The sequence below is a fragment of the Rana temporaria genome, chromosome 7, assembly GCF_905171775.1.
Source record: "Rana temporaria chromosome 7, aRanTem1.1, whole genome shotgun sequence".
NCBI classification, from domain to species: Eukaryota; Metazoa; Chordata; class Amphibia; order Anura; family Ranidae; genus Rana; species Rana temporaria.
Window position 1 is genome coordinate 81,100,908 of NC_053495.1, and position 26,099 is coordinate 81,127,006.

A 26,099-nucleotide genomic window follows, 5' to 3' on the forward strand; every position below is an offset into this window, starting at 1 on the left:
ACTTGGCTGTTACCTTAACGGGCAAAAAAGAGAAAAAATAACGGAGATAACAAGAGAAAAATAAAACATGCAGGCAGCTGAATGCCAGGGAGAGCATTTAACAAGTAGATAAGTACACCCGGCGGCATTTACACCACTTGGTCTGAAATATCTTCGCCCAGGTCATGGTCATGGCGCAGCGTGCAAGACCTGCGTTGCTCCTTTGGGGGTGCAAGGTCACGTGGTGGATCCAGGATGATTCCCCAGGCGTGGAGTAAGCGCATTCCTTTCTGTAGATCTTGTATTACCTGAGTGGTACCATTCTTGGTCACTAGCAGTGTGGCAGGGTAGCGCCATTTATATAGGATCTTGTGGTTAGAAAGACCCTTGGTGATTGGGTTGAGTTGGCGTCTAAGTTGCAAGGTGTATTTTGAGAGATCCGGGAAAAATAAGACATTTTCAAACGGGCCTTGCAGCGGTGGATTGGTCCTTGCGACCGACAGGAGCTTTTCTTTTACATGAAAAAAATGGACCCTCATCAGTACATCTCTAGGGACCGTCTCAGCGAGATGAGCAGGTTTAGCAATTCTGTGGATCCGATCTACTATCAGGTCTCTGGGAGATGCATCAGGGAGCATTAGGTGCATAATTTCTTTAGCATATTTAGGAAGGTCAGCAGGGATGATGGATTCTGGGACCCCCCGCAGTTTTAAGTTATTTCGTCTGGAACGATCTTCCAAATCAGCTAACTTGGCTCTGACCCATTTCTGCTCTGTCTGTATATCCCCATAAGAATCAACTAAGTCATTTACTGTAGCAGTGCAGTCCTCCATGCTGTTCTCTAAGTGAGTCACCCTGTCCTCCACAACGTGCATGTCAGCTGAGAGTTTAGTGAAGATGGAGGACAAATCAGACATTAGGGAGGACTGGAGGGAGAGCAACATGTCCTTAAGGGTCGTATCCATCACTGGCTGGCCTGATGTGGGAAAAGCAGCCATGGAGGAGTTCAGGGCCTGGTTCGATGGAAGGTAGCTACAGGCCTGGGGCTCAATTTGCGGGGAAGTGGGAGTCGGCCCCGAGTTAATGCGCATCCGCGCTTTCGCCGGGCTCCCTGTGACTGGGTTTGCCCCCGTTTTAGCAGTGGGTGACCCGGCATGGCTCGCGAGGCTCCGAGTGTCCGCTGTCTCCTCAGGGAGATCAGAGTAGGCCCCTGTCAGCGCGTGTCCGGCGGCGCCATTTTGTGAGGTACTGACCTGGCGCGGCGCTCCGAAGAAGGCAGTCAGCTTCTGAGGCTGATGCTCCGTCTGCCGTTTCCGCGTTAGGTCCCGCTGTGGTCTCTACATCTTCAGGCAGGTATCCGGGCTGTAGTTGTCGGTTATGGTGGGTGTTAGTCGCTCCGTTCCTCTCCCTGGCATACGAGCGAAGAGATCAGGCAGCCATCATCCGCGCTGGTCAGCCATGCCCCAGCTCAAATGTTTCATGGTCAATATTCGTAATACTGGATATGCCTCTATTAATTACTTCTACAGTTCTAAAACATATGCATTCCTGCATGAGTAAAACATTTTTAGCCCTGGTTCACACTGGGCTGCGGGAGTGAAGCCGTGCGAGTTCAGCTGAACTCGCACGGCTTCACTCCCGCTGGCAGTCCCGATTTCGGCCGCGATTTAAGAAACATCTATGCAGGTTTCTGCACAGATGTCTATGTAAATCGCGGCCCGAAATCGCAAAAAGTAGTACAGGAACTACTTTTTGAAATCGGTGCAGCGCCGCAGATGCGGCGTCGCACCGATTAGGACAGTGTCATTGCCGACAATTGCCGGCAAATGCCGCAGATTTGAGATGTGATTTCACATGTGAAATCGCATCTCAAATCAAAGGAAATCGTACCCAGTGTGAACCTGGGCTCAGATAAATTTTAATCGTTTGGTGACCAGGTGGTAAGAAAGATTTTGGATCCACCTGGCCAACAAAGTTTGGTGCTCTCCTGTAAATACATTTTGATTGGTCTGGTAGAACTCCCCCCAAATGTCTATCTCTACATAAAATGTACCAATATTTTTTTTTTAAATTGTTTCAATCTCCTTATACTGATAATGGAAATGTTATATAAATCCTCATTGATGTTGATCATTTGATGTTTGAACGTCTTTTTTCTTCAAACATTGATCCCTTGGTAAATTTGCTACTTCCTGGATTGTTTCATTCAGAATATATTCTCTATATCCCTTTTGTATGAATTTTTCTTTAAATACTTTTTTGCCCCACTGTATGTACAAGCACATATACTTAAAGCAGGAGTTCACCCAATTAGTTTTTTTTTTTTTTTTCTATTTTCCCCTTAGCTTCATGCTCGTTTTGTCTAGGGGAATCGGCTATTTTTTTTAAAATATGATCCGTACTTACCCGTTTTCGAGATGCATATTCTCCGTCGCTTCCGGGTATGGGTCTTCAGGAGCGGGCGTTCCTTCTTGATTGACAGTCTTCCGAGAGGCTTCCGACGGTCGAATCCATCGCGTCACTCGTAGCCGAAAGAAGCCGAACGTTGGTGCGGCTTCTTTCGGAAAATCGTGACTCGATGGATGCAACCGTCGGAAGCCTCTCGGAAGACTGTCAATCAAGAAGGAACGCCCAGTCCCGCAGCCCATACCCGGAAACGGCGGAGAAGATGCATCTCGTAAACGGGTAAGTACGGATCATATTTTAAAACAAATAGCCGATTCCCCTAGACAAAACGAGCATGAAGTTAAGGGGAAAATGTGTTCGCTATGGGTGAACCTCCGCTTTAATCGGCCATTGTGCAAGTTCTCCCACTTAAAGATGAGAGAGGTGGGGGGCGTGTCCAAGATGGCAACCGGAGCGGCAGCACATTAGGGGAGCTCCGGCCTGATAGAGCAAAAATCACCCATTTTTCCTGCTATAACGATCCTGCCTTACACTGGAGGTGCTGTTTTGGGTGACCCGGCTTGGAATGTGCAAGGGGAAGAACTATTCGAACTCCCGCGGCACTGCCAAACGCCCTAAAATCTCCGGCGGAGCCCCGGCCTCACCTGCTCCTGCTCAGACCTCCAGCATGGCGTCGCAGACAGAGGAAAGTGACCAGGATCCTGCCCTGTTGGAGCAGAGCAACTTTGCAGCCCTCATGAGTGCCATCTCGGATTGTAAATCCACGCTGACAGGCAAGATAGACTCAGTACAGCTGGAACTGGGCCTAATCCGCAAGGATGTGGACACGATCCGCTCCAGAGTCACCACGGTGGAGCACAGGATGAGCGATGCGGAAGACATGCTGCGGGACCATGCAGCCTCGCTGCACACGCTGAAGGTGAGAGTCAAAAGCCTGGAATCCCGCGCTGAGGACACTGAAAACAGAAGTCGGAGGAACAAGCTTCGTATAGTGGGGCTCCCGGAGGGGGCTGAGGGGACTGATGCGACAACCTTTACGGAGCGGCTGTTCCGCTCACTTTTACCCCAGGCCGCATTCTCGGCACACTTTGTAGTGGAGCGGGCACATAGGATGCCGGCAACTAGGCCACCTGCTGGCAGCCCACCACACACATTCATCCTGAAGCTGCTTAACTTTAGAGACAGAGACATGGTGCTTAGGGAAGCCAGGAAGATTGATGCCCTGCGTTTTGAAGCCACTAAACTTATGATCTTTCCAGACTATTCTGTGGATACCCAGCGACAGAGGAGATCATTCGACCATGTCAAGCTCAACCTTCGTAACAGGAAAATCAAATACAGTATGCTTTTCCCTGCGAGGCTACGTGTGCAAGACGGCGAGTCCGTGAAATTCTTTACGTCCCCGGAGGATGCCTCCAACTTGCAGGATAGCCTTCCCAGGGCCTGATGTTCCTCTTCTACACTTCCTTTGAGTATTTTTTTGGCTTTTTTATTTGTGTTTTTCCCCTGATGCTGAGCCTTTCACTCCTGAGTCCACGTTTGCTTCAGAAGTCTTTATCTTGCTAGTAGGCAAAGGTATGGTGTGTGAATTGCCTTTGTGGGGGCTAGCAGTCAAGTGGACCCACCGCCTAAGTGAAGCACCACTGTTGATTGACTGCCGGATGTTTCCATCTATACTAACCCTGGTGGTGCTGGATGCAGCGGGGACCTGGTATATGGAGGTATATGGATCCTGGCCGCTGTGCTCTTTTGCGCTGCGGAGTAGCTGCAGGTCCCCTTGCCTGATCCCCTGGGGCGTGTGACTATTCCTGGGGCCTGCAGCCCTTGTAGGGGGACATGGGTGCTCCGCTGGGGTTGCCCAGGACTTCCCCCCCGCCCCCCCTGTATGAATCTTTTTATTTTGCCTATTTTTCATTTACCTTCTGAATGTTAAAGTGGAGGTTCACCCAAAAAATAAATTTTTAACATTAGATTGAGGCTAATTTTACTAAGCAGAATCGGGTGTTGTTTTTTTTTTTAAATCAATGCAGTACTTACCGTTTTAGAGATCAATGTTCTCCCACCGCTTCCGGGTATGGGCTGCGGGACTGGGCGTTCCTATTTGATTGACAGCCTTCCAACGGTCGCATACAGCGCGTCACAAGTTCCCGAAAGTAGCCGAACCTCTGTGCGCAGGCGCCATATAGAGCCGCACCGAAGTTCGGCTTCTTTCGACAAATGGTGACACGCTGTATGCGACCGTCGGAAGCCTGTCAATCAAATAGGAACACCCAGTCCCGAAGATCATACCCGGAAGCCACAGAGAATCTCTAAAACGGTAAGTACTGCATTGATTTAAAAAAAAAAAAACACCCGATTCTGCTTAGTAAAATTAGCCTCAATCTAATGTTAAAAAAAAAAAAAATTCGGGTGAACTCCCGCTTTAAGGCTCGTGGAGATACTGTCAATCTGAAGTACAGTAAGGACCAACACGTTTGTGCCCCCAGGAACCCTGGGAGAAGTTCTATCTGCAGGGATACTTTATCCTCTATTGACACATTTTTGATTTAATTTTGCTCTTGTAATTGGACCGGAGGTCTCTCCTCGGAATGGACTGGGTCGGCGCCTGTTTGCTGCCTGCCCTGGTTCACCACGGTACGGGACCCCTACTGGCAGTAGCCATGTTTGTTTTTGGTATGGAGGCGCACCCGGGTTCGGGGGGTGACGCGGGGTGGGGAGAATATTTGGGTTTTCTGTTATGGTTGGGTGGTTTTTGCCCCAATTATTATGTTTAGTAACCTTACCTTTGGTACATGCTCTTGATATACTTTCACAGGTACTGCGCTTTTACTGTCTCTTGGGAGCTAGGTCTCCCGGGCTGACTGTACCCTTGCTCTCTACTGGAGCATCGGTGCCTGATGCGATGCAGGTGGAGATTGGGCGTACACTACAGGTTCCAGCTCTTATCCAATGGCCCCTATAACACTAATTTCCTGGAACGTCCGGGGTTTAAACTCTAAAATTAAGTGCACTCTAGTATTTAACTTCTTTATATGGCACCCTCCACACATATGTATACTTCAGGAAACCCACCTAATGGGTAGTAGGGTTCTGTCGCTCAAGAAACCTTGGGTAGGACTATCATATCACTCGGTATACTCCTCGTATGTCAGAGGGGTTAGTGTCCTTATTCACAAGTCCCTACAGTTTGAACTGCTGGATCTCCACCTGGTTATTGTAGGAATTTATATGCCACCCCCAGCTGCCATGTCCTTACTGTCTAAATTGGCTCCCATAGTGGCACAGTATTTTTTTTCTGTTCACATTTTTTATTGAGAACAAAGAACACAGAGTAATGTAACAGACAATTTCGGTTGGAACAATAAAAGAAATACAGCGGTACATCTTGGATAAAGTGGATAAAATTGTAGCAACAAAATCATCTAATCATAGATATCCAGAAATCCTACAGTACAAAGTTGGGTAGGTCTTTATGATGGAAACAACTGGGGACGTAGTTTCAAGGGACATATAAACGCAAGATTACAAAGAAAAAAAGCTCCAATCCAAGAGCATTATAGAACAAAAACATATACTCTGTAGGTTCAGGAACTAGCAACCGTATGCTAAATATTGTCAGTAAACCTCAGTACTGCCATAGAGCTCAGAGGTAGGATATTTTAAATAGGAAAAAAGGAAAGGCCAGACAAAGCAGAGCATGAAGGGAGAGGTGGAAAAGGAGAAGCAAGGAGCAAAAAGAGGAAAAGAAAAGTAAAGGAATGTCGGCGGGATCGCACGGACCCCCGGCAGGTCATAGCTTCAAATCGGGAGATCAACTCAATACTCATGGTGTAAGTAGAGTGGCGTCAAAATCAGGAGGGAGAAAATTCTCCGCCCAAAGGTTCCAGATATTATGTTGGGGGACTCAATCTAGAATTGTTGCTTCAATTTTACTGTGAATCATAGCCTGGGTTACTCTATTTTTCACTTCGGCTATATGAAGTTTAGGAGTCTTCCAGGCCCTAGCTATAGTTTGTTTAGCAGCTGTAGTTAATTGGAGAAGACAGACCTGGGCCCTGGTATAATCTTAATGGACATGGTTTAGGAGGGCCAAGGATGGATCAGGGAGGAGAGTATCATGAAGTAACATGGAGGCCATGTTAAAAATTGTTATCCAAAATTGTTATGCAATAGGGCAAGACCACCAGATATGTGCGTGAGTGCCTCTCTCCCTACAGCCTCGGAAACATACAGGTGGGTAGGATGGCAACATTTTGGATATCCTAGCGGGAACTAGGTACCACCGCATGAGCACCTTATAGTTAGCCTCTAGGGCTATCACATTTTGAGTGGAGGATTTAGTGCAGGCCCATATATTCGCCCAATCATCCGTGTCCAACGTTACCTGTAGGTCTTTGGACCACTGTGCAGCGTATAAGGGAAGACCAGCTGGTGGGGCAGTGAACTGATTTTATAAATGCGCAAAATAATACCAGGGGCATGTGGGTCAGAGTTACAAATGTTTTCGTAGAAAGACATACCATCCAAATCAGGGCGGACACCAATCACTACACGGGCAAAATGAGCTATTTGGAGGTAATGGAAGTATTCAGTGGGGGGCAATTTAGCCTGGGACTGGAGTTCCAGGAAGGTTTTGAGGGTGGTTTTGTTAACTAAATCACAGATCCGGTGCAATCCTGCTTGAGACCAGAGCCGAAAAGATTCCGGCTCAGTGAAAGCAGGGTAAACAAGTGGGTGACCAAAAAAGGAAAGTAACGGGGCGTGAGAAGAAACTAATTGGAAAGGACCATGTAAGCTATCCCATATTTTGAGCGAATGACGTGTAATTGGGTTTAGAGTAGGGGTGCACATTGATGGGGGTAACCACAATAAGTTGGATACTAGCAAAGGAGAAAGATCTACAGCTTCTAAGCTGACCCATATTGGAATCTCAGTGGATGCATAAAGTAAGGTGATTTGGGCCAGCTGAGCAGCTTGATAATAGCGAAGAAAATTAGGAAGCCTGAGGCCTCCACTAAGTCTATTGCGAAGAAGGATGGATCTAGATACCCTAGGTTTTACGGGACCCCATATGTATTTAAAAACCTGAGACTGGACAATCCGATGGAAATAGGATGGGACAGATATCGGTAGGACTCTGTAGAGGTATAACCGCTTAGGAAGCAGGGACATTTTGACAGCAGCAACTTGTCCTAACCATGAAACTCACAATGGCTTCCAGGTATCGAATAGGGAGGTAATTAGACCTGTAGAGAGAAGCTGGGTCACTAGTTAACTTTATACCTAGGTATGGTAGACAGGAAGTGGACAAGGTAAAGGGAAAGTATTCCTGAAGGGGAACCACCTCCTGGGCCTCGAATTAGATTGGTTAACTTCCAGTCCAGAAATCTTGGCAAATTTTCCCAGGATTTGTAATAAATTCGGAAGGGTTATACGGGGAGAAGTAACAAATAAAAGTGCATCGTCTGCGAACAAGCAGATTTTATGGGAGGTGGAAGCTATTTCTAGTCCTTTAACATCTGGGCTAGCCCTAATTAGGGCAGCTAGGGGTTCAATCGCTAAGGTGAAAGGTAGGGGGGAAAGGGGGCACCCCTGGCTAGTGCCCCTACCTATCTGTAAACTATCTGAACAAAATCCAGAATATTTGATATATGCCTGTACAGGGAACTCACCCATTGTAGAAAATGTGGGCCAAAACCCCAGCGGTTAAGTATGAAATTTAGATAAGGCCAGGAGACCATATCAAATGCTTTCCTGATATCTAGGGATAACAGGTGCAAATAGATTTTACGGGTTCTGGCTACATGTTGGAGTAAAACAACCTGTCAAATGTTGTCACTAGCCTGACAGGGGTATGAAACCCACCTGGTCCTTGTGTATTAGCCCACCAATAATGGGGTTGAGGCGCAAGGCCATAATCTTTGCTAACAGTTTGATGTCCAAATTGAGTAAGGAGATGGGCCTAAAGTTGGACCATAGAGTATTATCCGAATTGGGCTTGGGTATCATGGCTATGATTGCAGTCAATGTGTCTCGACCATTGAAGTAAGAAGTAAGAAGTGTTGAAGTAAGGCATTAAGGATTTAGAAAGAAGCGGGGCTAGAGTAGCAGCAATTTTTTTTAAAGTAAGTGCTCGAGAGCACATCCGGACCCGGCAGTTTATGGGGTTTAATGGTTTTGATAGCTAGGATGACCTCCTCGACCGTGATGGGCTTTTCCATACACTCACGATTAGAGTCAAACAAGGTGGGCAAAGGGATATCACAAAATAGTGATTCAGCATCGGAGGGGGAGAAGGAGGATTGAGCTTTATATAGTTCTTCCAATCTCCGCCGGAATACAGCCAAAACTTTGACTGGATTGCTGGTGTACGAGTTTTTGTCTATTTGAAGCCTGATGGGCACATGGGTCCGATCCGGACGACGGAGGCGCATTGCCAGGAACATATCTGGTTTATTAGCCTTAGTATAAATAGTATGATTAGACCTGCAGATAGCCTTATCAGCTGACTCAGCCAACAACAGGTCCAATTCCGTTTTTGATTTCTCCATAGCTATCCTATGGGGCTCGGTAGAGGAAGACTGAAATTGGAGGAAACATTGATGGTACTCATGTTCCAGTTTGGCCAGTTGGAGCTTTTTATCGCATTTTAAATGGGTGGACACCGAGATACATTTACCTGGCTGGGGATTTTAATATGCCCCCTGTTCCTAGCCTAGACAAGTTCTCTCCTGACCCAGCAGTGGACTCTCCCTTGTCAAGATGGGCTGAGACATATAGGCTACATGATGTGTGGAGGTGGAAGCATCCGCGGGAAAGACAATTCACATGCCACTTGGCTTCCTACGCCACATTTTCCCGTATCGACCAAATATATATTTTAGCGATCAAATACTACCCCGCACGCTGGCGGTTTCCATCCTGCCGAGGGGTGTTTCTGACCATGCTCCAGTATGCTTGCAGCTGGATATTGGTCTGGATGCAGGTCCCCCCTATGGAGACTGTACAGCTTCTGGGTCTCTGATGAGCGAGTCTCTACGGCCATGGCCTCGGAGCTGGCTGATTTTTGGCTACGGAATGAAGGTACGGTTGCACCCGCAGTCGTATGGGATGCTTTTAAAGCTCACATCCGTGGTCAGTATCAGCTGCTCCTTGGTAAAGTGCGCAAGGAGTCTTCCTTGTCCATTAGGGAGGCGGAGGACCGCGCACAGAGCTTAGAGACGCAATATGTCAGTACAGGGGATAGAGAGGTCTATGGTCGCCTGCAGGTGCTTCACAAAGAGATGGCTGTCCTCCGAGCCACATCCTCTCAGAAAATCCTACTGTCCCAGTCCCAGAGAATTTTCGAACAGGGGGAGCGCACGGGTAGATTGTTGACCTGGCTTGCTAGGGAGCGCGCCTCGATGACTCACATTGCTCGTATCAGACACATAGATGATGACTCCCTGCTTTCAGACCCAGTGGACATCAATGGCCAGTTTCGCACTTTCTATGCTAGACTATACTCCTCTGTAGTGTATGTCACTCGGGAAGACTTGCTCGCTTTTCTAGAAAGGGTTGACCTCCCGGAGCTCACCCCTGACGCTCGCAATAGACTGGACGCCCCTTTTACTTTGAAAGAAGTGCAGACTGCGGTGGCTTCCTTACAGACGGCAAAGACGCCGGGGCCAGACGAACTCCCGGCGGAGTTCTACAAGGAACATGGGGAAGTTTTGGCGTCCCGTCTACACTCCTCCTTCCTTCCTGACCGTGTCGGAGGCTGATCAAATTCCACATTCTATGTCAGAGGCAATTATTGTTGTCGTGCCCAAACCGGGTAAGGATCCGGAGCTCTATGGGTCTTACCGCCCTATCTCCCTCCTTAATGTGGACGCAAAGATTTTCACTAAGGTTCTTGCTAATCGTCTAAATCTTGTCCCTGGTCCACGAAGACCAGTCAGGCTTTATGCCTGGGAAGGGCACGGATATTAATGTCCGGCACCTATACACCAACATTGAGAGGTCAAGGGGCGTCGCCCCCTCCGGAGTGGTGGCGTCCCTTGATGCGGAAAAAGCTTTCGACACGGTCGAGTGGCCTTTCCTGTGGCAGGTTTTGACCAAATTTGGCTTTGGCCTGAATTTTGTCTCCTGGATACAGCTACTGTATAAATCTCCGGTGGCCAGGGTTTGAACTAACGGAGTCCTCTCTTCATCCTTTCCCCTCGGTCGAGGTACTAGGCGGGGTTGCCCGTTGTCCCCGGCCCTTTTTGCATTGTCCATGGAGCCTCTGGCTCTCCTGATTAGGGCGTCACCATTGATACCTGGTATTCGAGTAGGACCTGTTTGTGAGAGGATTTCTCTGTATTCAGATGACGCCCTGTTGTATCTGCCTGATGCCCTGGAGTCCCTTGACGCAGCTCTGATACTGATAGACCACTTTGGGGTGTTCTCGGGCATCAAGATCAACTGGTCAAAATCCCTTCTCTTCTCTTTATCCCCCTCTCCCCAGCCTCCCACCTGCACTGGTTCCCAGCTGTCGTAGGTTCCTAGATTTCGGTACCTAGGTATTGAAGTTCAGGCCGATCCCTCCTCCTCTCTGGTAGACAATGTATACCCAATCCTACAACAACTGACACCCAAGTGTCAACATTGGAAAATACTGCCCCTTTCCCTGGTAGGAAGAGTTAATCTTATTTAAATGACCTTTCTCCCTAAATGTCTTTGTTTTCCGGAACACACCGGTCGATATCCCTAATGCTTTTTTTGTTAAAGTAGATCGAGTGATTAGCAGTTTCATCTGGGCGGGCGGCCCCCCTAGAATAGCCATGTAACAGGAGTCACTTTTGGGCACAGATTGAGCCAGGAAATAAATGGAAATATGTTGGATTGTTTTAACATGGACAATAATCTACAATATATTCTTTAATGTCTGTAAAGAATATTCTGACCCTACCGCTCAATAATGACCTTTTTCAATGATTAGCCCTGGCTAGTGAGTTGTTAATTGAGTCAGGCTTCTGAAAGACCTTTCATTGTGGGCTATTGATGATAGATGTGTTGTGACTCTGAAGGTCAGACATCTGTGCAATGTGTATTGTGCAGGTAAATGACTTATTGTTGGAGACGTAACATCTGGGGGATAATTAACTCATCTATGTAATTATCTAAAATAATGTGATTGAAGCTCATCGTGTGTATGGGTGGGGTGTGGTTTTGTTCCTTTAAGTACCGTAACATGCTTATCAGAAGGTAACATAAGTACACTTACCAAGGCCAAGATGCTGAGGGCGGCTCCCTTTGTGACCTGGCGCGGTCCGCCCCCTGGAGTGAGGACAGGGGGAAAGACGCACCAGGAGGCACTGGTACCGACAGGAAGGTGGTGGCCGGGTGCGTGGAACAGGGCCAATCAGGAAGCAGACCGCTGGAAGTAGCCGGGAAGCACACCGGGAAGATCTTGGAGGTCCGGGAACCGGGAACGGAAGTAGCAGAGGGTAATCCGGAAGACAGGCTGTGGTCAAGGGGGCACGGAGAGCAGGATAGTCCAAAGTTCAAGCCAATAGGTCAAGGGCAGGTGAGATCAAGCAGTCCAGTAAACAAGCCGAGGTCCAAGGTTAGGAGGAAGCAGCAATCCGGGAAACAGAGCCAAGGTCAGGTAATCAGGAGCAAACAAGGTAAGTTTTCACAATCCAGGAATACACCAATGGTTGCTGTGACAAGCCAGCAACCAGCCAGGGGAAGGAGATAGGTTTAAATAGCCCGCTTCAGGGCTCTGATTGGTCAGATGGACCGCGGGTCCGTGCGCGCCAACAGTGTGCACGCGTGCAGCGCCAACAGCCGCAATTGCGACGTTTTGGAGACCAGGGCAGGATTGGTGCCCTGATAGTGCCCCCCCCCTAGGGGCGGACTCCGGACGCCCAAACTGTCCAATTCCGGATGGTCCCGATGAAAAATTCGAATCAAGCGAGGAGCGTGCAGGTTTCTGGAAGGTTCCCATGAACTGTCCTCAGGCGGGTACCCCTTCCATTTAACGAGATACTGGAGTTGCCTTCCCCTCTTCCGGCAACCTAGGATAGATTCCACCTCAAATTCTTTTTCACCTTCAATTTCTACTGGAGGAGGTGGGAGTTCTTCCCTTCCTGGAAAAGAATTTGGTATAACGGGTTTAAGCAGAGATGCGTGGAAGACTGGGTGAATTTTTTAGGAATCCGGCAATGTTAACTCAAAAGCCACGGGGTTGATCACCAGTTTAATTTCGTATGGACCAATGAACCTGGGGCCTAGTTTCCGAGAAGGGATGGGCAACCTGAGGTTCGTGGCCGATAACCATACCTTCTCCCCGACCTTAAAAGCTGGACACTCCTTCCCCTTGTCATAAATTGTTTTGCAATTCTCCTGAGCTTGTCACATGCCTTCTTGAATTCTTTGAAAATTTTGTTGCAGAGAGACTATGTGCTCTTGGACAGCTGGCACCGGAACCTCGGGAATAGAGTCCGGAAGAAAGGAAGGGTGGTAACCATAGTTAGCCCAAAATGGAGTTTGGTTGGTAGATGAATGAATTGAGTTATTATACGCAAATTCTGCGGATGGTAGCAAAGACGACCAGTCATCTTGGGATGAGGAGCAGAAGCAACAGAGATATTGTTCCAACGTTTGGTTGGTCCTCTCTGTCTGACCGTTGGACTGCGGGTGGTAGGCCGTTGACAGGCAGGTCTTAATTTCCAGTGACTTGCAGAGCTCTTTCCAAAATTTAGATGTAAATTGCACACCTCTATCGGATACAATGCTTTTGGGTGCCCCATGTAGTCTCACAATCTCTTTAAAGAAAATTTTGGCGGTTTCTGCTGCAGAGGGTGTGCCAATCATGGGTAGAAAGTGTGCAAGTTTAGACAACCGATCGACCACCACTGAAATTGTAGTAAAGCCTCCGGAGGGTGGCAGGTCTACAATAAAATCCATGGAAATGTCCACCCAGGGGCGCTCAGGAACAGGAAGGGGTCTGAGTAAACCCCAGGATTTGGTGTTTGGACCCTTGTAGCGCCGACACCGGGAACATGAAGACAAATAGTTCTTACAGTCCGACCTCCACTTCGGCCACCAGAAGGAGCTGCTAACCAGCTCCGCGGTTTTCCGTGCTCCAAAGTGGCCTGCTAATTTATGGTCATGGAATATGCTTAACACTAGCTGTCTCGTTTCCTCGGGTACAAAAACTTTGCCTCGCGACCACAGCAAACCGTCTCGTTTTGCCAGAGAGAGTGAGGGTTGGTCGGTAATTTGGCTGGAAGCCGTCTTTAGAGAAAGTAGATCCAACTGGGAAACTAGAAAAAAGTTCTGGGGGGTCAAGATGGTACTGGGTTCTGACTGGTCGGCCGTTTCGGTGAACATCCTAGATAGGGCGTCAGCTTTCCCATTTTTAGATCCAGGTCTGAAAGTTGTGTGGAAACTGAAGCGGGCGAAGAACAAAGCCCAACGGGCTTGTCTCGGTCTTAGGCGCTTGGCAGATCGTAAATATTCTAAATTTTTATGATCTGTGAAGATCAAAATGGGATGAAGAGCACCTTCCAGGAGATACCTCCACTCTTCTAGGGAAAACTTGATGGCCAGCAGTTCCCGTTCCCCAACATCATAATTTTTTCTGTGGAGCTTAGTTTCCGTGAGGCGTAGGCTACAGGGTGTAGCAGGGACTTGGGTCCTTGTCTTTGTGACAGGATAGCACCAGTGGCGGTTTCTGAGCCGTCAACCTCCAAGATAAAGGGCAAGCTCGGGTCTGGGTGCCTAAGGACAGGGGCCGAAGAGAACAGGATTTTCAACTTTTCGAACGCTTCCTGGGCTTCCTGAGACCAATGGAAACGGTGCCCTTGGCGAGTTAGTCCGGTGATAGGGGAGACAATGGCTGAAAAGCCGACAATTATTCTGCGGTAAAAATTGGCAAAGCCAATGAAGCGATGTACCCCATTTTTGTCAACTGGCGCTGGCCAGTCTTGAACTGCCTTGACCTTTTGCGGATCCATTGATATTCCCTCGGTGGAAATGATGAACCCCAAGAACTGAACTGTGTTTTTTTCAAATTCACATTTTTCAGCTTTAAGATAAAGCTTGTGTTCTCTGAGGATAGCTAGGACCTTCTTGACATGGAGACGGTGTAACTCAAGTGATACTGAGAAGATGAGGATGTCATCCAAATAGACGGCCAAGAAGTCATCCTGGTGTTGGCAGAAAATATCGTTTACTAGGTGTTGGAATGTGGCAGGGGCGTTGCAGAGGCCGAAGGGCATCACTAGGTATTCGAAGTGTCCGAACCTTGATCTGAAAGCGGTCTTCCACTCGTCCCCGGGCCTGATCCGGATGAGGTTGTAAGCCCCCCGGAGATCGAGTTTGGAAAAGACCCGGGCTGACCGAAAGCGTTGAAAAAGTTCCGGAATGAGAGGTAATGGATACCTGTTTTTAATGGTGATTTTATTTAGCTCTCTGTAATCGATGCAAGGCCTGAGAGAACCGTCCTTCTTTTCAACAAAAAAGATTCCAGCCCCGGCTGGGGAAGAAGGGCGGATGAATCGCTTCTCTAAATTCTCGTCGATATAAGCCTTGAGGGCCACTAATTCAGTCTCAGAGAGCGGGAAGATCCGACCAAAAGGGATTTTAGCACCAGGTAGTAAGTCAATGGGGCAATCGTATGGCCGATGAGGAGAAAGGTGGTCAGCTTGTTGTTTGTCGAACACATCCCTAAAATCCGAGTATGCGGCAGGAACGTGTTGAAGGTCCACAGGTGCAGATATCAGGGTAGAGCAGGGAGCTTTGATGGGTAGAAGACAATGCTGAGCACAGTAGGAAGAAGAAAATGTGATGTCCTTCTTGAGCCAGTCTATGGAAGGTTGGTGCACTTGTAGCCATGGTAGACCCAAAATGATGGGGAACAAAGGAGATGGAATAAGGTCCAGGCACAGATACTCTTGGTGACCGGTGTCAGAAATGGCATGAACAGGCAGGGTTTCCAGGGTGACTAATCCGGAGCGGGGTAACGAACCGTCTGCCAGGTGGATCTGTAGATGAAAGTCTTTAGGTCGATGGGGGACATGCAGCTTCTGGGCCAGGGCAGAATCCAAGAAGCAGCTGCAAGCCCCGGAATCAACGATGGCCGGCAGCCGGATTGCCCCCTGCGGGAGCTGTAGGGAAAGAAAGAACAACATAAGTCTGTGGTAAGTTGGCAATGTGACAACTGACAGTAGGTGGAGATCTTGACTTACTAGGTCTTCTGGGACAAGTGCAGAGAAAGTGGCCTGCCCCGCCACAATACAGGCAGAGGTTGGACTGCCGTCTACGTTGTTTCTCCTCAGGAGTAAGAGGTGCCCTGACTAAACCGAGCTGCATAGGTTCCGGATCTGGAAGAGAAGAGACGGATGGAACCGGGAGAGGTGGAGGAGCTGGAGAGAACCTTGGCAGGGTCCAATTGGGACGGGATGCTTGGAACCGTTCCTGCCGTCGTTCCTGAAGGCGTCTGTCGAGCTGGGTGGCCGACTGAATTAGAGCTTCCAAAGTGGCAGGTGGATCGCCTCTGGCTAATTCGTCCTTGAGGGACTCTGACAAACCTTGGCGGAACTGGTATTTCAGGGCAGCCTCATTCCACCCTGTATCAGCAGACCATTTTTGAAATTCCGCAACATAGTCCTCTACGGGTCTCCTACCTTGACCCAGTTGATGAAGGGTAATTTCAGCCGTGGCCGAGCGGAGAGGATCGTCGTATAATTTAGATAAATGTTCGAAGAAAGTATCTATAGTATCCAATATTGGACTCCTTTGTTCCATCAGGCTGTGCGCCAAAGCTTGTGGTTCGTCTGCAAGGATGGAAATCACAAAGCCGACCTTCACGGCTTCCGAACAGAAGGTTCTGGGTTGCAGAGCCAGGTACAAAGAACAAGCATTTTTAAAGGCTCAAAATTTCTTGCGGTCGCCAGCGAATCGCTCAGGAGTTGGTACACGTGGTTCGGGATGCGTTACAACCACTGGAGGACCTGAAGAGGGCTGAGAGGTAAAAGGTCCTGTAACTGGTGCCGCAGGGGCGGCCGAAGGTCCGGGTGTGACATTCATCTGTTGAAGGCGACCATCCATCTGCAGATAGCCTTCCTGTAGTTTTTCTGTTCACATTTTTTATTAAGCAATACAAATCACAGAGTTCGATAACAAACATCTTTCAAAATGACATAGTAAAGGGTACATTGTGGTACAGTCCCAGTAGGAACAATTAAACCGTAGAAATAACAGCACAGTGATCAAATCTGAACAACAAATTGCAAATGAAAGAATGATCAGATTCATTATAATTTAACAAATGGGCTGATAATACAACATCAGTAAAAATAGAACTCAACGATCGGGGAAGGGAGGAAACCCAACCCAATATCAATGTACCAGTTAGGAAAGCACTCTGTAAAACAAAAGGAGACCAACAACAGGCCATCTCCAGGCAGAAGCCCGTGGGATCACCTGAGAGAAGTCATATAGGGCATTTCAAAGGAAACACAAAGCAGAGAAGGTATAGAAAGGAGAAGAGAGAAAAAGGAAAGAGGGAGAGGAGAGGAGGAGAAGAGCAAGGGAGCTGGAGGACAGAGAAGTGAGTGGAGAAAATGTTCGCAGGGCCACACAGACCCCAGAAGGGCACAATACTTAGAAGGGACAAAACAACAGCTACGAAATCAGCAAGGACCTGTCAAATCCTGGGGGAAGGAAATGCTCCACCCAGGGTGACCAAGTTTTGTCATGATGGGCCATTCGGTCTAAAATGGTGGCCTCTATTTTGCTATGGACCATCACCTGTGTCATCCTATTTTTAACTTCAGCTACATGTAAAATAGGGGTTTTCCAGGCCCTAGCTATGGACTGTTTAGCCGCCGTAGTTAGTTGTAATAAGAGTCTAATCTGGGCCCTCGTGTAATCTCTTTGCACATGATTTAAAAGGGCCAGGGATGGGTCTGGGAGAAGATTGTCATTAACCACTTGCTTACTGGGCACATAAACCCCCTTCGTTCCCAGGCGAAATCACTGCGTCGCTTTAACTGACAATTGCGCGGTCGTGTGACGTGGCTCCCAAACAAAATTGGCGTCCTTTTTTCCCCACAAATAGAGCTTTCTTTTGGTGGTATTTGATCACCTCTGCGGTTTTTATTTTTTGCGCTATAAACAAAAAAAGAGCAACAATTTAAAAAAAATATATATTTTTTTTACTTGTTGTTATAATAAATATCCCAATTTTTTTTTTAAAAAACTTTTTTTTCTCAGTTAAGGCCGATACGTATTTTTCGACGTATTTTTGTAAAAAAAAAAAAAAAAAAATCGCAATAAGCGACTGGTTTGCGCAAAAGTTATAGCGCCTACAAAATGGGGAACAGAATTATGATTTTTTTTATTATTTTTTTTTTTTACTAGTAATGGCGGCGATCTGCGATTTTTATTGGGACTGGGATATTGCGGCGGACGTATCGGACACTTTTGACACAAATTTGGCGCCATTCACATTTATACAGCGATCAGTGCTATAAAAATGCACGAATTACTGTATAAATGTGACTGGCAGTGAAGGGGTTAACACTAGGGGGTGAGGAAGGGGTTAACTGTGTAGCCTGGGTGTGTTATAACTGTGTGGGGGGAGGGGGGTGACTGGGGGAGGGGACCGATGCTGTGTCTCTATGTACAAGAGACACAGATCGGTCTCCTCTCTCCCTGACAGGACGTGGAGCTCTGTGTTTACACACAGAGCTCCACGTCCCTGCTGTCACCGCCGTGTCACCGATGATCGCGTGTACCCGGCGGACATCGCGGCCGCCAGGTACACGCATCGGGTCTTCGGCGATGCGTCGGGACAGTTTTTACCCGCCGCGCGCCACCCAGTGGCGCGCGCGGGTAATGCACATAGAAGGCCGTGTTTAAACGGCCACTTGGCACTTGAGAGCCGCGCTGCGGACGTATTTCGTCTATAGCGCGGATCTCAAGTGGTTAAGTAGGGTGGAAGCCATTTGAAATATAATTATCCAGAACTGTTTCACAACCGGACAGGACCACCAAATATGCTCATGAGTACCAGTCATACCACAACCCCGGAAACAGAGAGGTGAATAAGAGGGCAGGAATTTAAAAATCATGGCTAGGACCATGTACCACCTCATAAGGACCTTATAACTGGCTTCCAGAGCCACAACATTCTGGAAGGAGGATGTGGTACGGGACCAGATATCAACCCAGTCTGAAGTATCAAGCGTTATCTGAAAATCTTTAGACCACTGTGCAGCATAGAGGAGAAGGTCAGTTGAAGAAGTTGTGAAGTGGCCATAAATTTGCGATATAATACCAGGGGCATGAGGATCCGAATTGCAAATATTTTCATAAAAGGACATGCCACCCAGAGAAGAGCAGTCACCTACTATAGAACAAATAAAATGGGCTATCTGCAGGTATCGAAAACATTCCCTGGGGGGAAAGTCGGCCTGAGCCTGTAGGTCCGGGAAAGACTTAAGAGACGTAGCAGTAACCAAATCATCTATCCGGTGTAATCCGGCCTGGAGCCAGAGTCGAAAAGAGTCAGGTTCGGTGAAAGTGGGGTAGAAGAGGGGATGGCCTATAAAGGAAAGTAGAGGGGCGTGAGGGGAAACCAACCGGTAACGTCCACGTAGGCTATCCCAGAGTTTGAGAGAGTGGCGGGTAACTGGATTCAGTATAGGGCCACAAACTGAGGGGGGCAACCAGAGAAGGTTGGATACCCGCAATGGAAAAACATCTACGGCCTCCAAGCTAACCCACAATGGAATTTCTGATGAGGAATGAAGTAACGTCAGTTGGGCCAGCTGAGCGGCCTGGTAGTAACGGACAAAACTGGGAATACCCAGACCCCCACTGAGTTTGCTACGAAGGAGAATGGTCCTGGAAACTCTAGGTTTAATGGGACCCCAAATATACTTAAAGACCCGAGATTGGACAGCGCGATGAAAGTAGGAGGGGACAGAGACCGGGAGAACTCTAATATAAGTACAAAAGTTTTGGAAGTAGGGACATCTTAACAGCTGCCACCCAACCGAGCCAAGAGACAGAGTGGTTTCCAAGCTTCTAGGAGAGACGATAGGTGCGATAACATTGGGAGATAGTTAGAACTATAGAGGGAGGCAGGATCAGTCGTCAGTTTTATACCTAAATATGGCAGAGACGTGGAGGACCAAGGAAAGGGGAAGTATTCCTGTAAGTGTGCAACTTCCAGAGGAGGTAGAGACACATTAAGAGCCTTAGATTTAGAGTTGTTTACCTCAAGGCCAGAAACCTTCGCAAATGATTCCAAAATGCGGGGAAGATTAGGGAGAGTCGTACGAGGTGAAGTGATAAATAAAAGAGCATAATCCGCGAATAGGCAGATTTTATGGGTGATGGAAGCAACCTCAAGACCTCTTACATCAGGACTAGCCCTGATCAGGGCTGCAAGGGGTTCAATCGCCAGAGCGAATATTAAGGGGGATAAGGGCCCCCCCTGTCTCGTACCTCTTTCTATTGGAAAAGATTCTGAGCGAAACCCAGAATACTTAACATAGGCTTGAGGATGGTTATAGAGGGAATTCACCCACTGTAAAAAATGGGGGCCAAAACCCCAACGGGTGAGAATATAATTTAGATAAGGCCAGGAGACCGTATCAAAGGCCTTCCTAATGTCCAGGGATAATAGGTGCATAGGGATTTTACGGGTTCTGGCTAAATGTTGGAGGAGGACCACTCTTCTGATGTTGTCACTAGCCTGGCGGCAAGGTATAAAGCCTACCTGATCTTTATGTATCAGGCCCCCAATGATAGGGTTCAGGCGTAGGGCTATAATTTTGGCTAAGAGTTTAACATCAAGATTAAGTAATGAAATAGGCCTAAAATTGGACCATAGAGAATTATCAACATTAGGCTTAGGAATCATGGCAATTATAGCTGTCAATGTGTCTCGACCAAAGGAATGTTGTTGAAGTAAGGCGTTAAAGGAGTTAGTAAGAAGTGGGGCCAGGGTGCCAGCAAAGTTCTTAAAATATGTTCCCGATAGCCCATCAGGACCCGGTCGCTTATGAGGTTTAAGGGTTTTTATTGCTGCCAGAACCTCCTCAGTAGTGATAGGTCTATCAAGAAGATCGCAATTAGAATCAGATATAGTGGGTAGAGGAACATTCTGAAACAGCTCGTCGGCGGTGGTAGGAGAAAAGGGTGACTGGGCCTTATAGAGTGTTTGTAGCCTATTCCGAAATTCAGAGAGGACCTTTACAGGATTACTAGAATAGGTATTTTTATCTAAACATAGCCTGATAGGGACATGATTCCTCTCTGGACGGCAAAGACACATGGCCAGAAAAGTATCTGGTTTGTTGGCTTTTGTGTATATGGTGTGGTTAGACCTACGGATGGATTTATCAGCTAGTTCAGCCAGAGCCAGATCCAGCTCCGTCCTCGCCTTTTCCAACTGTATCCTATGTTGCTCAGAGGGGGAGGATTGGAATCGTAGGAAGCTAACCTGGCCTCCTTGTCACGATTTAGGTGGGTGGATACCGAAATAAGTTTACCTCTGATAACTGGTTTATGGGCCTCCCAGAGGAGAACTGGAGAGATGTCAGGGGTAGAATTATGTTTCAAGTAGTCAGCTAAGGCTATCTGAATATCAAAACAGTAAGATTGATTAGTAAGATGGGCCTCATTTATGCACCATGTACAATCTTTAGATCTAGGGACCAAGGAAGAGACCGTGGTGATGACTGCACAGTGGTCGGACCAAGAGATAGGCTGAACAATAGAGTTGAGTAATATGGGGGAGGAAACAACCAAGATAAAGATATGATCAATCCTGGAGAAGGATTTATGTGGGTACGAATAAAATGTGTAGTTTTTTAGTCGGGTTGCATTCCCGCCATGAGTCAAGCAAGGAGGTTTGTTGCAGGAGTTTTCGAAAACGGACGGAGGGGGAAAACTGGTCAGGAGCATAAGGAGATTTGTCTATGTGTGGCTGTAGCACCATGTTGGAGTCCCCACATAAAAACAGCGTGCCTTTACTGTGAGAACGCAGGACTTGAAGCAAATGTGAGAAAAAGGGGATTGGATTAGTGTTCGGAGCGTAATAAGAGACCAGAGTAGTCTCCACATCTTGGAGCAGGCCTACTACTATAATGTAGCGACCCTCAGGGTCCCTAAGCTCAGATGTAACCGTGAAGGGGAGAGTGTGGTGAAGAGCAGTGTTTAGTTGGCGCCGAAGCAGTAAACACTTGGGGATAACGGGAACTAAAATTTTTTGGGGTGGAACGAGCAGAGAAGTGGGTCTCTTGTAGGGCTACTATACTTGCCTTTAAGGTTGCAAACGTTTGGAAAGCTTTAACTCTTTTATTGGGCGAGTTGAGGCCTTTGACGTTTAGAGAGAGTATGTTCAAGGGGGCCATCTGGGTACGGGAATGGAGAAATTAAGCGATACCTCCAGGGCCATGCAACCCAGCCGACCTGGAAAGAGAAGAGAGAAGGAGAAAACAAAGGGGAGAAGAAAAGAGGAAGAAGAGAAGAGGGTAATCATGTAGGGCAATCAATCGAACACCGAGAGAGAAATGAGTCAGACTCTATTGCCCGACAAAATAGTGCACCAACACACGCGCCAGCCAGCTAGCCCGTGGGTGGGTGAACCGCAGTAAGGGGAGCAGTGGCAGCTCCCCGCCACTAATGGGATATATAGATCTAATATTTAGAAACAATATACAACAATTGTCAGCTCCCATGGAAGCCAGCGTTTGAAAGTTAAATTAAAATACAATATCAAAAAGGAATAATAAAAATAATAATAATAAAAAAAAAAAACAATAAGACAAAAAGTAACAATATGCTTGTTAACCCTGCCACTAACCATCGGGCATCAGCGAATAACATATGAGGCCACATGGGCGTATGGTGCAGTGGCCAAGTATAGAAGTAATGCACAAGATAGGGATATGGGAGAGGCAAAAGGAAGGTGGGATTAGAGGAAAAGGGATGAGAGAAAGGGAAGGGGAATAGGAAAAGAGGGGAGAAGGGGGAAAAGGATGGGGGGAGCTAGGAAATGAAAGGGAAGGATCCCTGGGATCAGGACGGTGGATAGGAGAGGGTGGGAAAGGGGGGAAGGGGTGGGAGGGGAAGGAAGGGCGTGGGGGGAAAAAAGGTTAGGCCGGGAAAGGTAGGGGGGGAGAGCCTCAGAAATGTAATACGAAAGACCTCGTGCAGTTATACAGGAGAATAACTACCCCTTAGTGTTGTATAGGGCATATCGGGTAACCTCCTTTGTAATTTATGGGTTTCATAGCCCAGCATCCGCCAGCACCCAAATGGGCCCAGGCCGAGGCCAGGGCAACAGGACATATAGAGTTACCCATACTAGACAAATTGGGGAAAAGGAGAACAAATAAAAACAAAACGTCTAAACTTATGCTGTTAAAAGGAATACAGCTAAACTTGGTAAACATATTAAGCAACACAAATTAGATTGACAAAATACTGAACCTGAGCAACCCTCGTTGGCAAAGAGAGAGTTGCTACTACCTCCTCCACATAGGAGGGGAGAACTAGGGCAGTCTGTCCCCACATGCCGTGAGTGGGGGACCGTCCATGGATTGGACAGGTAAGATCGGAAGCCTCAGGCAGTTCGATCAGCTTAAAGGAGAATATTCACCACGGCACTAGGAAGGAATCTGGAAACCTGCAAATAAAGGTTAGGATAAGCATACTCAGTGGGGTGAGTACAGCTGACGATTCGACAATCCATCTTTAGGTATACGAGCAGGGGTTCCCTTACGAACGGAAGATGGACCCGGCTGGGGCCTCTGTGAGTTGGTCGTGTACGGGTGAGCAGCGTTGCGAGCCGGGGTGCGGGAGGAGGCAGTCTCTGGCGGTTGTGCTGGATCAGCTAGGTGGAATGACTCTAAGAGACGCTGGAGAGATTCTGGCGAGGTACAAGAATGCTGTTGGCCACGATAGGAGAATTGTAGTGCAAAGGGGAATCACCAAGTATATTTCAGCTGGTGATGCATGAGCACCTGTAACTGAGGTTTCATGGCCCGTCTTTTTGCGATCGTAAGTGGGGCCAGATCAGAAAAGAATTGGTAAGCGTGGCCCTGGAACAGGAGAGCGTCCTTATTACGAGCAGCAGATAATAATTGTTCCTTCGTGCAAAAGAAGTGTAATTTAACAATTATGTCTCGAGGGGGGCCGTCTTGCTGGCGACGGGTCAGGGCTCTATGAATTCTATCGAATTCTAACCGTTCAACCGGTATAGAGGATGCAGAAAGTTCCTGAAATAGGGCCGTTGAGAAAGATTGCAGATCGTCAACACTCTCGGGTATACCCCGGATACGTAAATTAGACCTGCGAGAGCGGTTCTCCGCGTCCTCCAAGCGTGAGATAAGGGTGTCGTTTTCTTCACGGAGAGCCGCCTGCTCCTGGGCCTGCTCTTGGAGAGTCAATTCCATGTCATCCATCCTAGTCTCTAGGTCCGCAGTGCGCTGGCCCAGCTCTCTAATTTCCCGTGACAGCCTATTAGTTATCTGGTCAGAGGTAGTCTTTAGGGCCTTGTGGAGCATGGACTCCATGTGCTTAAGGAAATCATTTTGCGACATACCCGATGACGGAAGAGTAGGGGGGCTGCCAGCATGAGATCCATCGCCCCCCATCCTCATCGCTGTCTGCGTGCACGTACCGGACCGGAGAGGCGGCCTGTTGCTTGGCCAGGGCCTTCGCCGCCATCTTGGATGAGGCGCGGGCAAGAGCTTCCTTAATCGACTTGGGCTTCGGTTTACCGCGGTGGCCGGTCAGAACCATCCCGGGTGAAGCAGGCGGCTATCGGGGGCAGACTGTCCAAAAAATCAGGGTCGCTGCGTGGTTCAGGCTGCTATACAAGTCCCGATACAGTGGCGGGAAGTGCGGAGCTCTAAGGGAACGCGTCCACCATCGTGAGCCTCGCGCATGCGCCCCCCTTCCTGTAGTTTTTGCACAGCTTCGGTCAGGGCTGAGACCTGTTAGCATAAAGTCTCAAAAGGCGAGCGCGCCCTGTCGGCCTCGGACATCTGGCTGGCTTGTACTATCAGAAGGTAACAGAAGTACACTTACCAAGGCCAAGATGCTGAGGGCGGCTCCCTTTGTGACCTGGTGCGGTCCGCCCCCTGGAGTGAGGACAGGGGGAAAGACGCACCAGTACCGACAGGAAGGTGGTGGCCGGGTGCGTGGAACAGGGCCAATCAGGAAGCAGACCGCTGGAAGTAGCCGGGAAGCACACCGGGAAGATCCTGGAGGTCCGGGAACGGAAGTAGCAGAGGGTAATCCGGAAGACAGGCTGTGGTCAAGGGGGCACGGAGAGCAGGATAGTCCAAAGTTCAAGCCAATAGGTCAAGGGCAGGTGAGATCAAGCAGTCCAGTAAACAAGCCGAGGTCCAAGGTTAGGAGGAAACAGCAATCCGGGAAACAGAGCCAAGGTCAGGTAATCAGGAACAAACAAGGTAAGTTTTCACAATCCAGGAATACACCAACGATTGCTGTGACAAGCCAGCAACCAGCCAGGGGAATGAGAGAGGTTTAAATAGCCTGCTTCAGGGCTCTGATTGGTCAGACGGACCGCGGGTCCGTGCGCGCCCGTGCGCGCCAACAGCCATGATTGCACCGTTCTGGAGACCAGGGCAGGATTGGTGCCCTGATAATGCTGTAACTGCTTAAAAGCTGAGAGTGAACCATTAAAGTTGTCTCATTTGAAACCAGAACAGAGCTGTGTGTCTGGGGGGGGGGGGGGTTCTTATGGGTTGTGTTTGCTTGCCTGATTGTGGAGTGTCGATAAGCTGTCTTGGGTGGAATGGAATATCGTGAACAGATTTAACCCCTGTCCCATTTGGGGTTCCGTTACAGTGATGGCACAGCCGTGGGATAATTCCATCGCTTAAAGGACAGCTACAAGGACTACTGGAGAACCGTGGCAGACCAGCCAGCAACCATAAGAAGATGGACGTGATCACAGAACTTGTCCAAATGGATGGAGCTGAAAGACCCAACTTAACGGAAAGGCCCAGCGTAACAGACAGGACCCCGGAGGAGGCAAGTTTTCATCGGGCTGTCAAACTAAGACTGGCACACTATGGTCCTAACCCTCCAACGGAAATCATAGACCGAGTTATAGCTGCTGTGGACGCAAATTGGCTACGGCAAAAAGGTTCTGCAGCAGCAGAAGTCACAGCAGCACCAACTGAAATGAGAAAGATACATTTTGCTGCTTTTAAGAACTTCATTGAAACTGAAGGGGAGATCAATGAGTACCTTGCTGATTTTGAATGGCAATGTGCCCTACACCGGGTGCCCACAGAGGAATGGGTTACCATTTTGTCTGAGAAATTGTCCGGCCGGGCCAGTGAAGTGTTCAGGGCCATCCCAGACAAGGATATTATGAACTATGGACTGGTAAAAGAAGCACTTTTGGCCAGGTATGCTGTCACACCATAGGCATACCGGAGGCGGTTCTGAGAGATGAGCAAGCAGACCATAGACTCGTATACCGAGTGGGCATGCCACCTACACCGCACAGCATCCCACTGGGTCGATGGATGCCAAGCAGAATCCGGTTAAGAGGTGCTGCAGGTGTTCCTGCTGGAGCACTTCTTTGACAAACTGTCCCGGGAGAGTGGGTTCGGGACAGAAACCCTTTCTCCTTGTCTGAAGCAGCTCGCCTGGCGGACAAATACACAGACACCTGCAAA

General features: G+C 48.3%; 1 protein-coding gene and 1 long non-coding RNA gene across 8 annotated transcripts in view; both read left to right on the forward strand.

The window, feature by feature from the left end:
• Nucleotides 1-26,099, forward strand: part of IPPK (inositol-pentakisphosphate 2-kinase) — a 1,052,241-nt gene that overhangs the window by 512,215 nt on the left and 513,927 nt on the right. The gene's annotated exons all lie outside the window — the stretch shown is intronic.
• On the forward strand, nt 11,351-24,919 carry LOC120946171. Its single transcript, XR_005750647.1, has 2 exons — nt 11,351-11,740; nt 24,570-24,919. It is a non-coding gene; the product is annotated as an uncharacterized LOC120946171 (long non-coding RNA).